This window comes from Nelumbo nucifera, chromosome 5, assembly GCF_055504915.1.
Source record: "Nelumbo nucifera cultivar China Antique chromosome 5, China Antique-T2T, whole genome shotgun sequence".
Classification (NCBI taxonomy): domain Eukaryota; kingdom Viridiplantae; phylum Streptophyta; class Magnoliopsida; order Proteales; family Nelumbonaceae; genus Nelumbo; species Nelumbo nucifera.
In genome coordinates, this window is record NC_142653.1 from 34,329,187 (window position 1) to 34,338,534 (window position 9,348).

Below are 9,348 nucleotides of genomic sequence, written 5' to 3' on the forward strand. Positions count from 1 at the left end.
AACTAATTTCCAAACAGTGTATGCAAGTGATAATTGGTCTCCGAAAAGGTAAAAGAGCCTTGTTCATTCTACTCTTGTCATGTCTGTTCAATCAGTCTTTTCACCTGATTCAACACTTCAACCAAGCAAAGAATGGAACCCTTGAGTTCAAGATCTGGGGCTTGACTCAAAGAGTCAAGTGACGATGGCATTGACTAAACGGGGCCTTGACTCAAAAGAAATACGTGGCAATGGCAATGACCAATCGGGGCTTGACTCGAAGAGTGAATTTTTATTATTATGGATTAATACGTAAGGTGATGTCCAAACATCTTAAAAAAAAAAAAAACACAACGAATTTTATAATTACGTTGTCAGAATTCAATTTTTTATTCTTGAAACTCGAAAATTTGAACCCAGGTTTAAGAAAAGATCGGGTTGGGCCAAGCTAATTCCGGGTCGGGTTTGTCCAATTACAACCTTATATTAAATCCAAATCTGTCATCAAAGCCAAATTTATTGGGAGAATGACGTTCAGCCCAGCATCAGAATTTATAGGTCCAAAGTATTTGGGATAGATGTCAGTTCGGAATTGATGTTAAATCATGGACGGGCATTGGTGCAAAGGGTGGGGGTAATTGACATTTTGAAATGCTGTAGATTTGCAGTGAAAATCATAATTCTGCAATGAATCTGTTTGTACTTTTCCGAAATTCATTCTCAAAAGTAATCATATATGCAGGCCCAACAAACATGTCTAATCCAAATCTGGTCTAACATAGGCCCAAAAGTGTTTGGGTATAGGTCAGGTTGGGCTTTATTTTAGGTTAGGCTCAGCCTACCCAAGCTGTAACCACCTGAATAACTGAGGGAGAAATTGTGTAACTGTGGTTGTGTTTGGAAGCAATGTAAAACGTCATTAATCTAAAAGTTCATCGATGAGGTTTTACACCAAAACGTAAAAAAAAGTTACCGTTGAGCTTTAAAAAGTGTGGGTTTTTTATATCGATTATATTGATACAGTAGTTATATCAATAATCGAAGTAAAACTTTACTTTTGATGAGGTTTTATATGGATTTACGACAAGATTTCACTCCATCCAAACATTAACAAAACTAAACTGGAGTGGAGTTTTACATCGATCTTGATTTATACTCCATCAAATGCCAATAAAACCGAACTAGTATAAACTTTTACATTCGTAATATTTTACATCGCTTCCAAACACAGCCTATGTGAATCCTTCCTTACATTCCACGTTTTGGGTTGGGGAGGATTTCAATAAAAACATAGACTTAAAATCCTTTTAAAATGTACAGTCTTAAAAATTACAAATTCTTGAGAAAAATGGTACTGAGTTTGAGTTTTCGTTTTGAAAGGACTGAACTGATTTTCTGTCGATGAACAAGTCTTCTGAAACTAAACACTACATCATAGAACATATATTGATTGCTCAACTTGTAAATGGTTGATGAACTCCTCACTCCCTTTCCTCCCTGAATTACATTGGGGACTCAGTTTGTAAGCAGATATGCTCAATTACCATTCTATAATGGACCAGACTCTTAATCTGAGAGATTCATCTTCCATCATTTTCAAGCCCATTTTCTATATATTGCCCATCGGTGAAAAATATAAAAAAAGGCCCAATTACCCAATCCATTCAGCATATCTAAACATGGTAAAGACCAATTTCTTGTTGATTAGAAGATGATATAGTCTGTGATAAGCTTAGCACAACAACGAATTCCCTTCTATTAACAAAATGATATTGTCAATTCTAACTCTCTGAGAAAGACGTTCTTATTCTCTTTCTTTCAACATTTGTTCTTCTTTACATCTTTTTCAACCTTTTAGTCATTAGACAGGTTCTATCTTTTTCCCTTCTGCCACCTCCTTCCATCACTTTTTTTTTTTTATGCTTTTAGGGCCACCATTATTAATTAAGTATTACCCCAAATGATATTTATGGGCAATTTAAAATTACAGCATAATAATATTTTATTTTAAGATATATGGATGGAACAGCCGGCCTACCACCAATTTTAACTACATATTTTCTCTATTTTCAATGATAACTTTTGACTTTTGGAGTTAAATCTGTAAGGCATCATCAAAAATTCAAAATGGGACTATCCACCGGCAGTGGGAATAACATTTATTCCATAGGAGAAAACTTTTACTATTGTGCCTTTCCCTTTCTTCACTGCTTTAGAACACCTAGAAGCAGCAGGTGGCCCAAGTAAATGTAGACCTTTCTCTCTCATTATATCTTTTGATTTTCCATTTCACTTTCTATTATCCATATATAAAAATGAGAATGGGACAAGTAGAGTGGTCGAAAATCTGATTTTATATTTCTAATATTACCCCTGGAAATGTGAACCCGTTCCAACAGTCATTATAGTCTTGCATTGGATATTTCCCCATAAAATAAAGTATTGAAGTACAGAGATGTTCCCGGTGCAAGGCTAACCCGATCTCCTCTGATTGGTCACATTCATAATAGCAAATGCGTGTTTGTCCTATTCTCACCCCTGCAAAGCTGCAAATGCTTGTTGTCTGATTGGGCGAACACCCTGATATTGACATTGGAAAATCAGAAGTTTCTCTTCTCCATTATTTGACAAATGGCTTTGGTGCTAAACTGTTAATAAAAGAAAAGTAGCAGAGGGTGTTTCAGCATCGACATTTGTCATGTATGGAACTCCAAGTGTTAGTTTGTTGGATTTCGAAGACAACTGGAATTGCTGCTAATGGGAAGAAGGCTGAACCGGAATGCATGCATGCCAGAATACTTCTCAGCAGCATCATGCTTTTCCCCATTTCAGTGGTAAAACCCTCACTTTTACAGTTCTCCTCGATTTTAATATCTATGATGCTTCTAGCAGTTAGTAATAATAGTGGCTAAGGGTTTCATTAGTGAATCTCTAATTAATGTTTTAAAAATTAATTCGGAGATCGAATTGTTTTCCCTTTAGGTTGTGGGTCAGCGGTTCAACCATTTAGGCCAAATTTTCTATAATATGATGATAATGATAGGAATAATAATATATCCAAAATTTTTTATAAAATTCATGTATTTTTTATTTTTTATATTCTTTTCACTATTAATCGGATGTACATTGCAAACTATGAATCTGATTACGTAAGCACCTCATATTGGGCTACAAAGTTTTGAGTATCATTGACAGGCCTACCTACTATATATATATATATATCAAAAACAATGTAAGATTTAAAGAAAGGGAATTGAATGACGTGAAAATTGTAGTTAAAACTACATTTTAAACCTCACAATTAAATTGAATTAAATTCAAAAATGAGTATTTTAGTCAAAAGAAAATTCCACAATCTTATTCATATTTTTAATAGTAGTGTAAATATGGAGTTATAGATGTGTTCAAATTTTTTCTATAATTTTTTTTTTTATTTCTATGTGTGTAAAAATAATACTATTATGTACACTCATTTTTGTTTAATATGATAAATACATGATATTATACATGTGCCCCAATGTTTTTTTTTGTAAAATTTATTTAACTTTAAATTTTTTTGTTTTATTTCTTATATTTTATTAATTTTATTATTTAATTATGACATTAAAGGTTGACAAATTTGACCCAAAAGTTGAACTATTGATCTGCTAAACAGGAAAATAATTTAATTTTTTGGTCAGTTTTAGATTATGTGTTTCATTTTCATCATCAATAAAAATAATTCTTGTTTATTGCACTTCTTTTTTAATTTGGTTCATAAAAATATATCATAAATGTGTCCATTTTTTTACATTTTTGTAATTTTCTATATTTATTTCTATTTAAAAATTTATTATGTAACTATGATTTCATGGGTTGGCTAATTTGATTCGGATAATTGAATTGCTTAGTTATCACTTGGATAAAAAATGATTTTTTTATTAAGTTTTAAAAAATACGGGTTTATATTGTTAAAAGTATTGGGCATAAATATAATTAGTAGCATTTATTAGTGAAAAATAACTTAAATATGGGATTTAATAAGAGAGAATATGAGTTAATACCTTAAATACAAGAGTTAATAAGAGAGGATTAAATGAGGTGAAAATCATTAATTGAAATTATATTTTTAACTTTCATAATTAGAGATAGACTAAATAACAAATGTGGGCATTTTTCAAGAAAAGTTCAACACCCACATTCATACTTTTTTATAATAGTATATCCAAAATTTTTTATAAAATTTATGTATTTTTTTTTATTTTTCACTATTAATTGGATGTAGATTGCAAAATATGAATCTGATTACGTAAGCACCTCATATTGGGTTACAAAGTTTTGGGTATCATTGACATGCCTACCTAGTTGGCTAGATTCTTCTTTTTGTAATATTTTATCTTCTTATTATATATATCTTTATTCATTTATAAAAAAAATGTAAGATTTAAACAGAGGGAATTGAATGATGTGAAAATTGTAGTTCAAACTACATTTTAAACCTCACAATTAAATAGGATTAAATTCAAAAAATGAGTATTGTAGTCAAAAGAAAGTTCCACAATCTTATTCTTATTTTTAATAGTAATGTAAATATGAAGTTATAGATGTGTTCAAATTTTTTCTATAATTCTTTTATTTCTATGTGTGTAAAAATAATATTGTTATGTACACTTATTTTTTGTTTAATATGATAAATATATGATATTATACATGTGCCCAGATGTTTTGTTGTAAATTTTATGTAATTTTTATTTTTGTGTTTTTTACATTTTATTAATTTTATTATTTAATTATGATATTAAAGGTTGAAAAATTTGACCCAAAAGTTGAACTATCGATCTCCGCTAAACAAGAGAATAATTTAATTTTTTTGGTCAGTTTTAGATTATTTATTTCATTTTCATCATCAATAAAGATAACTTTTGTTTATTACACTTTTTTTATTTTTTTAATAAAAAATATCATAAACGGGTCTATTTTTTTACATTTTTGTAATTTTTCTATATTTATTTCTATTTAAAAATTTTATTATCTAACTATGACTTCATGGATTGGTTAATTTGATTTGGATAGTTGAATTGCTTAGTCATCACTTGAATAAAAAATGGTTTTGTTTTTTATTAAGTTTTAAAAAATATGGGTTTATATTGTTAAAAGTATTGGATATAAATCTAATTAGTAGCTTTTATTAGTGAAAAATAACTTAAATATGAGATTTAATAAGAAAGAATAGGAGTTAATACCTGATGTAACCGTTTCTGGTCACGTACCAATTTTTTTTGACGTATCAATTTTTTTTGGATAAGTGCCTCGCCATTTGACCTGCTCCCAAGAGAGGATGGTGGAGCTCCCTGGTGGTGAGCTACTTGGTAACGAGCTTCCTGGCGGTGGTGAGCTACCTGGTGATGAGCTACTTGGTGACGAGCTCCCTGGTGGTGAGCTACCTAGTGACGAGATCCCTGGTGGTGAGCTACTTGCTGACGAGCTCCTTGGTGGTGAGCTACTTGGTGACGAGCTCCCTGGCGGTGAGCTACCTGGTGACGAGCTACCTGGTGACGAGCTCTCTGGTGGTGAGCTACCTGGTGACGAGCTCCCTGGGTGGACTCATCATTTGACTTGCTCCTAAGCGGCCTGTAACTCAGGGGATGGTGGATCTCCCTAGTGTAGCGCAACCTGACTGCCCTCTACATGAGGTGATCTCCTCTCCTTTGTAGGCGGCGGGAGCTGAGGGACCTGCGAGAACTCCATCTTTTCCTCCTCTTTGTAGGCGACGGGAGCTGAAGAACCTGTGAGAACTGAATCAGAGGACCCGGGGGTATTTTCCCGGCAGGGACTCTCCGATGCCTAAGTTAGCATTTTGATTGTAGGGAGCTTGGAGAGAAATGAGAGAGATAGAGAGCAGGGATTACCTCCATTTTTTCATTCTCTCCCCCTTGTCTTTGGGGGTCGGAGTCCTTATATAGTGGTGTCCTGTCAAATCAGGTGTAACAGCCTCTATCAAGTCAGGCGTAATCGCCTCTGTCTCTCTGCCGCAGCCGTTACTGCCAGAGCTGAGGTGGCAGGTGCAGGCGGCTGCTACAGAGTACGGCTCTGCCAGTCAAGGGACAGCTCTCAGGACTGGCAGGTACGGTGCTGCCTAGCAAGAGATGTGGGCGCAGGCCTCCGGATCTGTCAGGTACGGTTGTTCGGCAGGAGATCTTCCTACGATAGGTCGAGTTGCCCCTAAAGTGCCGAGCTACCTGTAAGTGCCGAGCTGCCCCTAAGTGGTGAGCTCTTCGTAAGACGCCAAACTGCCTGCGGAGTGACCAGCTGCATGTGGCGAGCTGCCTATGCCGAGCTACCCCTAAGTGGCGAGCTCTTCGTAAGACGCCAGGATGCCTGCGGAGTGGCCAGCTGCCTGTGGCGAGCTACCCCTAGCTATACCGAGCTTCCCGAGCTATGCCGAGCTGCTTGTGGCGAGCTCTGCCGAGCTGCTTGTGGCGAGCTCTGCCGAGCTGCCTGTGGCGAGGCATGCCGAGCTGTCTGTAAGTGGCAAGCTATGGCAAGCTCTGCCGAGCTGCCCGAATTGCCCAGTTGTCAAGAGGCTGCACTTGGTTTGCATGAGGTGTCAGTGTCACAATTTCACTGGAGGGCCAAATCCGCCCTCATCAATACCTTAAATACAAGAGTTAATAAGAGAGGATTAAATGATGTGAAAATGATTAATTGAAATTACGTTTTTAACCTTCATAATTAGAGATAGACTAAATAACAAAAAAAAAGTTCCACACCCTTATTAAACATCTAGGCACATGTATAAATATATGGTTTTATATCAAGGAATGACAACGAGGTGGGGCAAGGAGCGGAGGGGGAAAGTTATTCCCATTCTCGTGGGGATCCCTACTCCCCATGATTTTTTATAATGTTAACTATTTTGTTTTGTTTTTTATTTTATTTACAAAACTAAAAATAAAATAGTTAAATTTTATAATCATTTTAAAAATCATCGAAGTCCCCGTGGGGCAGGGACTAGGGACTGTTCTCTCCATTCCCGCCAACGGGATGAAAGTTTCTCATCCCCGTTCCCATGAAATAAAATCACCCCCATCCCCACCCCATTCAAGACATAACCGCGCAGGGATTGGGGAAATGCAGAAAATTGCCAACCTTAGATATCATTGATTTGATGAGGGTTGGACTGATGGATCTGGCTTGGTTGGACGTCCCTATTTTGAGTCCACATGGTCTCTAGAAGCCCATACCACAAATTCTTATATATGACAATATCACAATCACCAATCACCATCTTGTCTACTAATGGTTGACATTATTCTATCTAATTTTATAGTAATAAAAATATCCCTTACACAAGCAAAGATTTGCACTGATCAAGAGTGTTCATGCACCAAAACTTAGCATCGATCTGCCTTTAGTTCTTTTTCTAGCTAGGGAATCAGAATGTTGAGGAAATTTTCTTTAGGCTCAGTTTGGAAAGAGTACAAATACAAAAATGTACAATGTAAATACATACAAAATAATACAAAATATAAGATTGTGCACTCTATATATTTGCTTTTGTACTCCTTCCAAACTCAGCCTTAAGAATTTTCACAAAATTCATTGTTCCAATTACATTTGTTTGGTTTCATGGTTGCTATAATGGATTTCAAATCATGAACTTTGAAGGGTAAATGTTGAAAATAGTTAAATTGCCTTTTCACTTGCTCTAATGGATCTTGAGAGTAAGGGAAAATTTCAGACCTTGTTAGGAAAGTCAATAAAAATGTTTAGATAATTTCCCTATATTTCATTGTCTAGTGTCTACCTACCAGGCAGGACCAAGGAAATAGCGACAGCCTACCCTCCTTTGTATATGTTGATGGAGGTTCGTGAATTGTGGATGGTGATGCCGCTGCCCCAACCAATTCCTGGCCCATGTACGCTCTCCTTTCTCATCATTCTGAAGCATTCAAATGGGTGGGTACTTTGTTGGATCCTTCATGCCATTATTAATATATCAGTGAAGTGAAGTGACATTCATTTCAAAGGTTAAGGGGACATTCGACAACATGGTTTGTTTTGCTTTTGAAAACAAAAACAACTACCAAATCAGTAAAAGTATGTCGTATTTTTCTGAAGTAGAAATTTTTGTTTTCAAAAATAAAATCAATCATATTGTCAAACAATCCCTAAAAAGAATGAGAGAGAGAGGATCCAATTAGAGTCCCTACAGCTAACTGGATGGTCAAGCTCAATGAGTGGCCGGTCCTTTGAGCCCATGCATGCCAGGAGCAAGAACAGGCACAATGGTCACTGGTCCTTGTGCCCAAGGTCAGCTTGGAAGGAATATAAATAAACAAATATATACAATGCAAATACATACAAAATATACGATTTTGCATTCTACATATTTGTACTCTTTCCAAATTGAGGCTGGTCGCTCTTGCTTGATTCATCAAAAGCTTGTATGGGTTGGGTGTGGATCGGCTTAGGACTTCAACTTTTCAATACCTCCAACTACCCCCTGTCAGATATTTGTTGTGGGAAGGGAAGTGGTATATGCAAGATTATAATAATGATTCCCCTCTATTCAATTCTATATTATGAACCAAAATTCTATCATATGAGTGAGGGAAGAAAAGGGAGAGAGAAGTAAACGGATGACATTTACTTATTTATATAATAAAATTGGATGGGCCATGTCAGCATGTCTCCTTTGAGGGAAGTTATTTATCTATTATCTCCATTTTTTGCATTTTTTCTATTTTTTTGTTTTAAAAATATAAAAAGTAACTATTGCCTATTTTGATTAGATCAATAAAGCTAGACACTATTATAGAGAGAGAGAGAGGAAGTAGTAATACAATATAATAAAGTCAAATAATATAAATAGGTTGAAGCTAAACAACAAAAATAAAAATATTATTCACTAAACTCCCACTTAAAATTAATATATATTAACAAAACTTAGTACAAATTAAAAACACTAATTAAAATCAAACTTAATAATAAGAAATTTAAATAAAATTAAAAACATTTCAATACTCAATAAAAACTAATAAAAATAAGAAATTTAAATACAAAAAATATTAATTTATAGTTTTAATAATATTATGATTTAAATATGGGTTTGATATATTGCAAATAGAACCCGTGTTTTTTTATTTTATTAGATAACTTTGTATTAATATATTTTTAATTAATTAATTAATAATATTGTTAAAATTAATAATTTTTATGAATTGAGACCTTTATTGTGCATAGTGTCAAACTATGCAAGAGACTTATATAAAATAGAAGACCTTTTAAAATGATATAAAAATAAAAAATTAATGAAAAATTAAAATGTATAACCTGTTTTATCACTTATACGAAGAAGACAAGTTAAATGGGTCTATGTTAACCCAT